Consider the following 12,518-nt stretch of genomic DNA (forward strand, 5'->3'; position numbering starts at 1 on the left):
CCAGCCCAGCCTGCCAGGGGGCTTACCCTAGCAGGCCATGTGCCAATGGTTGCCGATCCCTGGTCTAGATAATACTTAGTCCTGCCTTGAGTGAAGGCGATTGGACTAGAAGACATCTTGAGGTCCCTTTCAGTCCTATAATTCTATGGCAAGTATTACTGAGAGTTCTCTGTAATATTCAAGGTAGCTCTGTCTCAAATCCAAAACAGAGTATATGCATCACACAACCTAAAACAGGGGTTCTCAAACTGAAGAGGGGGTAATGAAGTTATTACATGGGGGGTCGTGAGCTGTCAGCCTCCACCCCAAACCCCGCTTTGCTTCCAGCATTTATAATGGTGTTAAATATATTTTTAAAAAGTGTTTTAAATTCATAAGGGGGGACACACTCATAGGCTTGCTATTTGAAAGGGGTCACCAGTACAAAAGTTTGAGAACCACTGACCTAAAACATCCTCAGTAGTCTGCCAAGGTCTGAAACTTGACTGAAATATGTCAGAAAATCGTACTTGCCTGGATACTAGTGGAAGTGCTCAGCAATCAATTTTCTTGGTCATTTTCACAAACAAAAATAATTTAAAAAAAAACCCACCACACCACACAGATGTTCAAGATAAGAGCCCTGATCCTCAGTTCCAAACAAACTGTGCAGGACGCGGAGAGGGGTAAAGATGTCTTTATGACACTTCTGCTTTCTTCGGGACAGCTGGTTTAACATCAAGCTTAAGTTAGAACAGCATCCATGTGTTCTCATTGGTTGAGACCATTTCAGTATTATGAATAATATGCTATACATTTAATTTACAATTTTTAGGTCCCTAATTATATGATACAATATAATAAAGTTGATGTTATTAAGTATTTTGAGGGGTTCTGGAACAGTCAGTTTCCAAAGTGCAGAAAAAAGTCCTGGACTAAAGTAAATTTATTATTGACAACCATATAACCAATGGCTTTTCTACTCATTAATAAAATTAAACCTCACCATCCATCTTCGTGACTGAAAAATGTTTTCAACCTGAGGTCACAAAGAAGTAGACACCTTATAGACAAGTTTCTCTACATGGATTTCTGTTATTCAAAAGTTTATACAAAGGACTTCTTTGTTTAAACCTCATTTGTACTTAATTCATCAATCAAGATAGCATCCTTTCTGAACTATCATCTCCAATTTTATTTGGAGTTTCCAGAATACACATTACTTTTATTTTAATTGAGCTTATCATGCTCAACACAAAGTTCATCTCTCTTACATTTTGTGCATATCTATAGTTATTACAAGGCAACTTTTATGCTTTTTTAATAAAATTACAAACGTTATTATGCTCAACACAAAGTGTCTTGTTTCTAGCATGTTCAGTTATTTGTCTTATCCAAATTTAATCTAGTTTCACATTTCCTTTAGCTTGCAAATAATTATAATATAATTATGAAAACCGGAAACTTTGTAATATAGGATAGAAGCTGTTAGGGGGCTTATTCCTTCACCCACTTACTTCCCTGGTCCTTCTCACATGAACAGAGAGCAACAATACCCGAAGTCCAAAGGTGCAAACAATTCAATGTTTAATGGGGTGAACTTCCAGCAAGCATGATTCCAGTTTCCTCCCTTAGTGTCCCTCTTCCCAGCTCTGACACCACAGAGCCTTACACCTCTGTCCCTGTTCCCATTCCTGCCCTGAGCCAAACATGATTCCAATTTCCTTACCCCATTCCCTGTTCCCATTTCCCACCCCCCACTCACCTACTCACTTCCTGATTGATTGCAGACTATATAGTAAAACTTGAGTTCTGCTTACCTATACCTTAACCAATCATTTTCCTGAAATTTAACTAACCAATCCTAACATATTGTAACATGATTATGTAACCAATTCTATCCCACCACCTTAATTAGTTTACACCCAGCAAAATTAATTATACAGCAGACAGGAACAATCACAGAACCAGACAGAGATTATACAGACAAACAATAGCAAAGTGGGAACTATAATGACAAAACAATACAGAAGTGAGGATTTCACATCCCAGCTATTGATAAGTGAGTTCTTGCCAGATAGGATGCTATCAAACTAAGTTTCCTTTTACATCTTCTAAGCACTTCCCTTTCTCTGGAGGTGACAGGCATTATCAGGACAGGAGAGTATTCCTAACAGCCCAATAGCACCTTCTTTCAGTGTGACTAGTTTGGAATGTGAGGATGTGATGGGTCGCTTCCCAGTTTGCCAGGCTGCCTCTGCTGCTTAGCCAAAGGCCTTAGCCTAAGAACAGGGCCTCAGACTGTCTCACTAAGAGAAGGATCTTACACCAGCAGACAGTGATTTTGATTCTTTCTTTTACACCTCTATAACTAGCCAAGTGATAAGAATACACCAAAATTCTTCGAGTACAGGCCTTTACCGACAGGCCTGAATATCTATATCCTAACAGAAGCCATCCTATTCAATGTAGAATTGTAAATACACCAATCTTATTGAGCAATGTATACAGTCATGATACTTCCAATGCAAGTGAAATATTTAACTTAATGAAGTTTTTAATTACCTCAAAGGAGAATTACATAGTGTGTGGAGACTGTTGTTATCCAGTTATCTACATAGTATCTTTAATCTAGACACACTGTATCAGGTACTACTGTACAGAGACAAGATAGAAAACTTTCTCATTCCTTTATCTACAGAAGGAGTGAATCCCTTGAGATGACTGGTTAATTAAACCATGACAAATAATTACAAGAAAGAAAAAAGAAACTTATATAGAAGGTGAAAAGGTTAGAAGTTCTCAAACGTTCAATGAAACAGATTTTCAGAAGCTCTTAAAGGGCCACCCTTAACTCATTTTGATCAGAAAATTTTGTACCAACTATTATTACACGTGTACTCTAAGATTATTATTATTATTATTGAGAGATTCAGAACAAATTTCTGTTTGTTTTTCACAATGAGAACAAAAGACAAGAGGACTTGCAGCCAGAATGAAGAGGAAGGCTGGAGAATCACACCAACACCAGAAAGAGGCAGGTCAACAAGATTGGTGACTCCCTACTAAGAAGACCAAGGCCTGTCACCAGAACTCATCTGAAGAACAGAAGGGAGTGCTGTCTGCTGGGAACTACGATATGGGACGTGGATCTGAGGCTGAAGAGGATCCTGACTGTAGCAGGAAAGAATCCACTGATTGTCTTTCATGTGGGAAGAAAGGACACTGCCAGATTCTTGCTGGTATGCATCAAGGGAGACTATGTCAGGCTGGGGAAGATCTTCAGTGGGATTCTACCTATCCCTAGAGGAGGAGAATGAAGCCAAGACAAGATCATGATGAACAGATGGCTCAGGCAGTGGTGCTATAAAGAGGGCTTTGGGATGGAGGTTGGCACAACTGATTAAAAGAGTTTTAAGCTAGGAATTCAGGGGAGACAGTTGGGAGATGCACATGTAATATCCATGCCTGTTTCTAATATTGACCAGGAGAAAAATCAAGAAAGAGAATACAGCAATGGAGACATGGATGCTCGAGGGGTGAGTGTGGATGCTGAATGTCAGTGTATAGGGGGTGAGTGTGGATGCTGAATGGGTGAGTGCTGAATGTCAGTGTACAGGGGGTGAGTGTAAATGCTGAAGGGGTGAGGGGCGAGATTGGCTGCTGAATGTCTGTGCATCAGATGAAGTGAGCTGTAGCTCACGAAAGCTTATGCTCAAATAAATTGGTTAGTCTAAGGGGCCACAAGTACTCCTTTTCTTTGTGCAGGGGGGTTGAGCTTGCCCCTTGGCTATGGGGCTCCTAGGTGAAACCGTATGGTGCAGTCTATGCCCTTCTGTAAGCAGGGCCTTCGGGTTTTCCTTCACCCTGAGGCCAGCCCTCGTCTCTATGGTAACAGAAAGGCGGGAGAGGAGACAGAGAACTTTCACTCGTCGATCACCTGACCTGGCTTAACGGTCACGTGATCCCGTCTCCATCACCGCCATTTTGAAGCAGTGTTCCCAGGGAGGGGGGGAAGCCTTCAGCGACGCCGGTCCGAGAGAATCCAGGCGACGTGGCGGGGAGCGGCCTGTCCCGCGGAGGACCCGGCAGGTACCGTGTGTGCAACGGGGCGCGGGAGGGAAGGAGGCGGCGGCGGCAGCAGAGCGCCAGGAAGCGGAGCCCATGTGCATATCCTGGAACCCTCCCCCCGGCTCAGACTTTGGGCTCCCCCGCGACCACCTCCTGCGGCACGGCGCAGGGCCCCCGTCCGTCTCCCACAGACCCCGCTCCCTTCTCTCACCCCCGAAGAAAACTCTCTTCCCTCAGCCCCCCCTGCGGTGTAACTGGGGTCATCACCGCCCGCCTCGGCCTCCGCCTGCTGCCCCTGGGGGGTCTTGGCGCCCGCGCCCCGTACTGGGGTGTGCATTCGCGCCCTTGCTTCCTACGTAACGCCCAGCGCTCTCCTTGCCCCTTCCCCTTAGCGTAACCTAGGGTTCACACACCTCACGCAGCCTGGACGGGGTTTTCTGCCCTGAGCGGCTTCTTGTGCCTCTTCTCTCCCTATCCCAGAGATGGGTTTGCTGTATGAATGACGGGCGGTGACTAAGCTGGACAGGAGGTTGCATGAGGTCTGACTGTAGGAGAGGAAGGTTGATAAATAATTATCTAAATGGGGAGGTTTGCAAGCGTCCCTGGCAGGGTAGATATGCCTCCAACCACCCCCACGTTACCATCCCCTTCTACCGCGATGGGGTTTTGAGGGGGAAAACAAGCCTCCGGTTGTTTCAGCAGCCCCTGCAGGGGAGGAAAGAGCAACCAGATGCTGAAACCAAAGTGCAGTTGAGGCAATAATCTTAATGTACCAAATCTGATTCATTTTAGTTCCAGTCAGTTATTTTGAAATGCAGGAGTAGGAAAACCAAACTGGTGCTTGACTTCAGCCCCCCTCCCCTTTGGAGAGGGAGTGATATGAGAAGCCTGTCATGTAGGGTTACCATATTTCAGATTCCCAAAAAGAGGACACTGAACGGGCAGGAAGAGCTGGAGAGGGTACCTGTAGCAGGGGTGCTCACTGGAAGTGGAGGATAGTGTCGCTCCCTGTGTAGCTGGTACATGCCCAGGAAGCAGCAACAGCCTTCAGTCAGCACCTCCCAGGGCTTGAGTGGTTAGGATCTGGCAGCTGTTTTTGCAGAGAAATGGACCAATCAGCTGTCAGTGTAGGAGCAGAACCAATTGGAAAATGGACCAATCAGGGCTCTTTTTAAGCTGCAGCATCTGCTCCGCAAAAATCCAGGACATTTCCTGTTGTTTGAAAAATCCACGCAGTCAGTGGATGGAAGCTCAAAAAAGAGGCAATGTCCAGGAAAACCTGGATGTATGGTAACTCTGTGAGATCTAACTTTTCTCAGCTGTTGTGTTGATATCAGCCTCAAGGATTTTGCTATGTCAATAGCTTTGGTTTCTGAAAATTAAGTAATAAAACCAATAGTAAAAGTGAAATTCTGATGATAAAGTTTTCCTGCTCATGGGATTTGTAAAGGCTGTTGTGATAGCTTTTGCTTTACATTATTGTGTAAAACAATAGTTGGCCTTCTCTAGACCTAACTTTCATTTCAAATGCCCTTAAGTTAGTCATGTCTTTTGAAATACGCACTTCACTCATGTATATTCCACTACTTCAATCTGGAGAAATTTCCCATAGGTCTAAATCCTGCAAATGGGCAGTGTGGGTAGATCCTTGACTTTAACTGGGCTACATGCAGAGTACGGGTCCACACTAATAGATCTGATTACAAGATTGGGGCTTTTCTCTTGTCTAAGTGTTACTGATGCAGTAATTAAAGTTTGAACTTTTTTGTTTTTCAATTTTTAAAAATAAAAATAGTCTCTTCAATATCACTCTACTGCAAAACAGAATCTAGAATAAAACTTTTTCTTTCTAGGCTCAGCTTGTAAATATAGTAAGCAACAGTAACTTTTGCTGTCCAAAGATGTAGAAGAATCACAGATGTTTGAATTTTTTACTTTCGTTGCAGATATCTAAGATCACTATAATTTGAAAAAGATTAGAGAAAAATATCATCTTTCAGTTTGACAGCGTGATGTGTAAAATAATAATTTCTCCTGTATGGAACTTTTCCTTTATGTTTCTATGGTTCAATCACACAAAGGTAGAAAAACATTTTCCTAGTAGGAAATAAAACAAACTGCAGTCCCACAAAAATTAACTGGAGTACTTAAGGGAAGGCATAGTACTTAAAACTCTTTTTAAATCACCCTTAGAAATTGACTGTTTTTCAAGTTGACATCATCCCTCAGTGTATTTTTGAATTCTGAAAGAGATCTTGCACTATGCATAGATAGTATTTGCTTATTCTGCACTAATAGTTGTGGCACCTGTTAAGGTCAATGTGAGCCAAACATCTAAGCATGATATCATACTAAAAACACTATTGAAATTGCTTTATTCAGATTATAAGTATTACTAAAAAAAATCCAATCTACATTTTTAATGAACAGAAGGCAAGCCATTGTATCAACTTTTATTCTCATATTATCACTATTACTGCAACTTGAAGTGAAGACACTTGTAATGGCAGTCATTTCTGTGGTTTCCAAGCTTTATGTGAAAAGGATGTATTTGTGCTTGTAGTTATTCAACAAAATGAAATTCATTTTATGCCAACTGAACAATCAAAAATGAAAGTAGAAAATGCAAAGTATACTTATTCTGTTTCATGATGGAATAATTGACATTTTTTCAGTTTAACAGTAACTGTCTACAGATACATTATCACATTGATTTCTATTACCAAAAAGATACTGAATTTGCATTACATAATCTGTCCACATGATGTTCTTTTGTCCTATATAAAAGTTTTCTAAGACATCATAACTGTACTTTCAGCCTACATTTTCTGCCACTTCAGTGGGGCTCTGCACAGAATTTACCTACATAGATCTGATTGAAGGCTCAGGGCCTTAAATTGTTTTGTAATTACTAAGGAATCTAATGAGTCTGGGTTTTTAAGATAACTTTTTTATCTTTTAAAAATGAGTTATTTTGAATTAAGTGGCTAAAACTCATCAAATTATGTGTGGTTTCAGTACTTAAACATTTTTCAAATCTAGTGTTGATAATAATATAGAAAAGATCGTTCTGGTTTGTCCTAATAATTCACATTTTATGTGATACCCTGAATATTTACTTCATAACCGGGTTTAATTACTTTATGGATGAATGGAAGTCACACTGCAAATTTCCTTACCTTAATTATATTTGATATTGTGATCCTCCTGTAATATCTGACATGGCCTGAACTCGGCATACATGCTTCTAGTAAATAAGAACTTAAATCTTTATAGAATGTAAAGGTTTAGAAAATGCTACTATTTAAATAAAATGACTTAAAGACAAAAATAGTCTTATTTTTGAAAGGTCGGTGTCTTCCTCTATCTGCAGAAAATTAGAAACTCTTCTCCACATCCTCTTGTGAGTCTCTCAACTTCAGTATTTTTACAATAGAAAAAACATAACTGCATTTTAAATAAACTAATTCAATGCCAAAATAAACTGAATAGTAAACTGAAGGGGAAGTATCTCTGCTCAGCATTTCTGTGGGGATTGGTGTTATGACCTATACAATTGAAATACTTCAAGGAAAAAGTTTGTAGCTGTTGTCAGGGAGATAAATTCATATAGCAAGTACCTGAATACAATAATAGTATCTTGTTTGGGACAATCTGCTCTCTTATTTTTTTCTTTTACTGCTCATCTACTATGATAATGTGTGCAAGTAAAAGTTACATTTTGTTTATTTCTCTGTAAAACTTTCTTACAAAGCAAATATACAAAAAAAACCAACCCCCAAACCCTACAAAGGCTGTGGTCCTGCAAACATTTAGTCCATGCTTAAATTTAATCTTGGAAGTAGTCCTACTGAAATCATTTGGAAAATACCTCCAAGCTGTGAAATTCACACTTATTTTAATTTATTTAATCAAATTGACTTTTCTTCTGTACTGAAGGGAGGGCAAGGGGAAATTGAGTTGTGATAGTAGAATCCAAGATTTAGCATGGAGAAAACTTTTCATCTGAGTTAAATAAATCCTCAAATTAATATATGTAAAACCTTTTAAAATAAAGAAGTACTACTACAGACCTTAACCATATATTGGCTGTAACATGTAACTACCATTGACCACAGTGCAGAGTACCGTATGTATTTCCCTTTTTGACAGATCAAATAAAAATCCATATGTGTTCAGAAACACATACCAAGATAAGAAATATACATATGTCCACTACAGAATATGAGGAAAAATATTGGAACAAAACTGTAGTCTAGCTTTTTAAAAAAAAAAATAAAAGACCATATTCTGTAACTAAGACTTTTTCTCAGAAAGTGTCTTATAATGTAAGGGAAAGGAATGTGCAAGCGAACTGTAGCATTGGCTACAATAAAGGTACTAAAAAAAGTTACAAAATGTGTTTTTGCCCCAACACAGCAGAGAAGTGCTTGTGAAAGGAAGCTAGTTTTCCCATGTGTTGCACAAAAACAATTTTTTTTTTTGTAATTTTAGTTTACTTACCATTACTGTCGCCAATGCTAAGGTTGGCTTAGTTTCCCTCTGAGTGTATCACAGTGAACTGCAGCAAAAAGTTCAATTTCAAACCAGAAATCTTACAGACAGTTGCAGTGGCACAGGAGCCAGCAAACAGAGCTGTAAACAGGGAAGTTTGCCAGGGGAGTTTGGGGGGAAGACTAAGAGAGCCAGGCAGAGGAACAGACAGGCTATGAAGGGAGTGTGTGGTGGTCTAGCAGTGTTTTCATGCTTGTTGGGGGTTTGTTTTGCTGTGAGTGGGGGTGTTTTGGTTTGGTTTGTGTTTCCTGGATGAACAGGACTTAGGTGAAAAGACTGTCAAGGTTCCTACCCCACTCTGAACTCTAGGGTACAGATGTGGGGACCTGCATGAAAACCTCCTAAGCTTACTTTTACCAGCTTAGGTTAAAACTTCCCCAAGATACAAATTAATTTTATCCTTTGTCCTTGGAATATCCACTGCCACCACCAAACTCTAACTGGGTTTACTAGGAAAAGTAGTTTGGACACATCTTTCCCCCCAAAATCCTCCCAACCCTTGCACCCCACTTCCTGGGAAAGGTTTGGTAAAAATCCTCACCAATTTGCATAGGTGACCACAGACCCAAACCCTTGGATCTGAGAACAATGAAAAAGCATTCGGTTATCTTACAAGAAGACTTTTAATAGAAATAGAAGTAAATAGAAGTAAAGGAATCACCTCTGTAAAATCAGGATGGTAGATACCTTACAGGGTAATTAGATTCAAAACATAGAGAATCCCTCTAGGCAAAACCTTAAGTTACAAAAAAGACACAAAGACAGAAATAGTCATTCTATTCAGCACAGTTCTTTTCTCAGCCATTTAAAGAAATCATAATCTAACACATACCTAGCTAAATTACGTACTAAAAGTTCTAAGACTCCATTCCTGTTCTATCCCCGGCAAAAGCAGCATACCGACAGACACAGACCCTTTGTTTCTCTCCCTCCTCCCAGCTTTTGAAAGTATCTTGTCTCCTCATTGGTCATTTTGGTCAGGTGCCAGCGAGGTTACCTTTAGCTTCTTAACCCTTTACAGGTGAGAGGATTTTTCCTCTGGCCAGGAGGGATTTCAAAGGGGTTTACCCTTCCCTTTATATTTATGACAAAGGCTATGACAGATACAGAGACAGCAGTGGTAGTGACCCAAGCAGTGGAAGACACATTGAAGATGACTGGATGTGGAAGCTGCGGCATGTAAATGATCCTGGAGGGGGTACCTGTGAAGAGTTTAGTCTGCATGAAGTGCCGTCTGATCGAGCTGATGGAAGAAAAGATCTGAGAATTGGAGATGAAGGTGGAAACTCTGCTTGAGTTTAGAAGGGGGTTCAAGCAGATGATGGAGCAAAGACATGAGGAGGCTGAAGGGAAAAGCTCAGACTTGCAGATGGAAGCAGGACCAAAGAACTCTGAGGGGAGACTGCTGGGTGAGGAAAGTGGACAGTGGAAGCATGTGACTAAGAGAACCAGGCAGAGGAAAAGACGGGCTAGTGAAGAAGAAATAGAGCTCAGGAACAGGTTTGCGGAGTTGGAAAATGAAGAAGGGGCACAGCAGGTGGTCACTGAAGGTGAGAGGGCAAGGAAGAAGAGAAGAGCAGTGAGTCCTATAGGATGAGGGGAAGAGTCAGTGGAGATAACATCACCAAATATGAGCCCCAGGAGGATACGGGATGGGTTGCAGAGGATTGCAAGAGACAATAGGAATCAAGAGGACTTGCAGCCAGAGGGAACAGGGGATAGACCAGAGAATTGCACCATCACCAGGAAAAGGCAGGTCTACGTGATTGGGGAATCCTTACTGATAAGAGTAGACAGGCCTGTAACCAGAACTGATCCAGAGAACAGAACGGTGTGCTGTCTGCCAGGTGCTAAGATACTGGATGAGGACCTGAGGCTGAAGAGGATCCTAACGGGAGTGGGAAAGAATCCACTGATCGTCCTTCGTGTGGGAATAAATGATACAGCTAGATTCTCGCTGGAACGTATCAAGGGAGACTATGCCAGGCTGGGGAAGACGCTTAAGGAAATTGAGGCTCAGGTGATCTTCATTGGGATTCTGCCTGTTCCTAGAGAAGGGCAACAAAGGTGTGAAAAGATTATGATGATCAACAGATGGCTCAGGCAGTGGTGCTATAAGGAGGGCTTTGGGATGTATGGCCCCTGGGAAGCATTCATGGACAGAAGACTGTTCTCTCTAGGATGGACTTCACCTGAGCAGGGAGGGAAATAGACTTCTAGGATGGAGGCTGGCACAACTGACTAAGAGAGCATTAAACTCGGAATTTGGGGGAGATGGTTGGGAGATGTCCAGGTAATCTCCATGCCAGATTTTAACATTGAGAGGGAAGAAAACAAAGTAAGAAAGGATACAGCCATGGGTAGGAGAATGGACATAAGAAGGAAGGGTAGTGTAGATACCAGTCTAATAGGTGATACTGGCGGTAGAATGTCTGTGCCTACTTAGGTAAAGAATGTGAGCGAAGCCAAACAGCAAAAATTAAGATGTTTGTACACTAATGCAAGGAGCCTAGATAACAAAATGGAGGAACTAGAGCTACTGGTGCAGGAAGTGAAACCAGATATTACAGGGATAACAGAAACACGGTTGAATAGTCGTCATGACTGGAGTTACAGGTATTGAAGGGTATGTGCTGTTTAGGAAAGACAGAAATGAAGGCAAAGGTGGTGGAGTAGCATTGTATATCTGTGATGAGGTAGACTGTAAAGAAATAAGAAGCGATGAAATGGATAAGACAGAGTCTGTCTGGGCAAAAATCACATTGGGGAAGAAAGCTACTAGAGCCTCCACTAGGATAGTACTTGGGGTGTGCTGTAGACAACTGGGATACGATTTGGATATGGATAGAGACCTCTTTAATGTTCTTAATGAAGTAAATACTAATGGGAATTGTGTGATCATGGGAGACTTTAACTTCACTGATATAGACTGGAGGACAAGTGCTAGTAATAATAATAGGGCTCAGATTTTCCTGGATGCGATAGCTGATGGATTCCTTCACCAAGTAGCTGCTGAACCAACAAGAGGGGATGCCATTTTATATTTGGTTTTGGTGAGTAGTGAGGAACTCATAGAAGAAATCGTTATAGGGCACAACCTTGGTTTGAACGATCATGAGCTAATTCAGTTCAAACTGAATGGAAGGATAAACAAAAATAGATCTGTGGTGAGGGTTTTTGATTTCAAAAGGGCTAACTTTAAAAAATTAAGGAAATTAGGGAAGTGGATTGGACTGAAGAACTTGTGGATCTAAAGGCAAAGGAGGCTGGAATTCCTTCAAGTCAAGGTTGCAGAAACTATCAGAAGCCTGCATCCCAAGAAAGGGGAAAAATCCCATAGGCAGGAGTTGTGGACTAAGGTGGATGAGCAAGCATCTCAGAGAGGTGATTAAGAAAAAGCAGAAAGCCTACAAGGAGTGGAAGATGAGAGGGATCAGCAAGGAAAGCTACCTTACTGAGGTCAGAACATGTAGGGATAAAGTGAGAAAGGCCAAAAGCCATGTAGCGTTGGACCTTGCAAAGGGAATTAAAACCAATAGTAAAAGGTTCTATCGGCATACAAATAAGAAGAAAACAAAGAAAGAAGACGTGGGACCGCTAAACACTGAAGATGGAGTGAAGGTTAAGGATAATTTGGGCATGGCCCAATATCTAAATAAATACTTTGCCTCAGTCTTTAATGAGGAGCTTAGGGACAATGGTAGGATGACAAATAGGAATGAGGATATGGAGGTAGATATTACCACATCTGAGGTAGAAGCCAAACGTGAACAGCTTAATGGGACTAAATCGGGGGGCGCAGATAATCTTCATCCAAGAACATTAAAGGAACTGGCACATGAAATTGCAAGCCCATTAGCAAGAATTTTTAATGAATCTGTAAACTCAGGGATTGTACTGTATAACTGGAGAAT

At 41.2% G+C, this 12,518-nt stretch overlaps 1 protein-coding gene and 1 long non-coding RNA gene across 9 annotated transcripts in view; one reads left to right on the plus strand and one right to left on the minus strand.

Annotated features, from left to right (window-relative positions):
• Positions 1–5,147, minus strand: part of LOC140896275 (uncharacterized) — a 160,470-nt gene extending 155,323 nt beyond the window's left edge. Inside the window, exons 1-2 of the long non-coding RNA XR_012154499.1 lie at positions 5,015–5,147; positions 4,464–4,595 (exon numbers count right to left, since the gene is read on the minus strand). This is a non-coding gene — a long non-coding RNA (uncharacterized LOC140896275). The remainder of the gene's footprint in view (positions 1–4,463; positions 4,596–5,014) is intronic.
• Positions 3,925–12,518, plus strand: part of ZNF507 (zinc finger protein 507) — a 51,739-nt gene continuing 43,145 nt past the window's right edge. For all 8 annotated transcript variants that reach the window (XR_012154497.1, XR_012154498.1, XM_073307819.1 and 5 more), the window contains exon 1: positions 3,925–4,071. The gene's annotated coding sequence lies outside the window, so the exon portion shown is untranslated. The remainder of the gene's footprint in view (positions 4,072–12,518) is intronic.

The sequence above is a fragment of the Lepidochelys kempii genome, chromosome 12, assembly GCF_965140285.1.
Source record: "Lepidochelys kempii isolate rLepKem1 chromosome 12, rLepKem1.hap1, whole genome shotgun sequence".
NCBI classification, from domain to species: Eukaryota; Metazoa; Chordata; order Testudines; family Cheloniidae; genus Lepidochelys; species Lepidochelys kempii.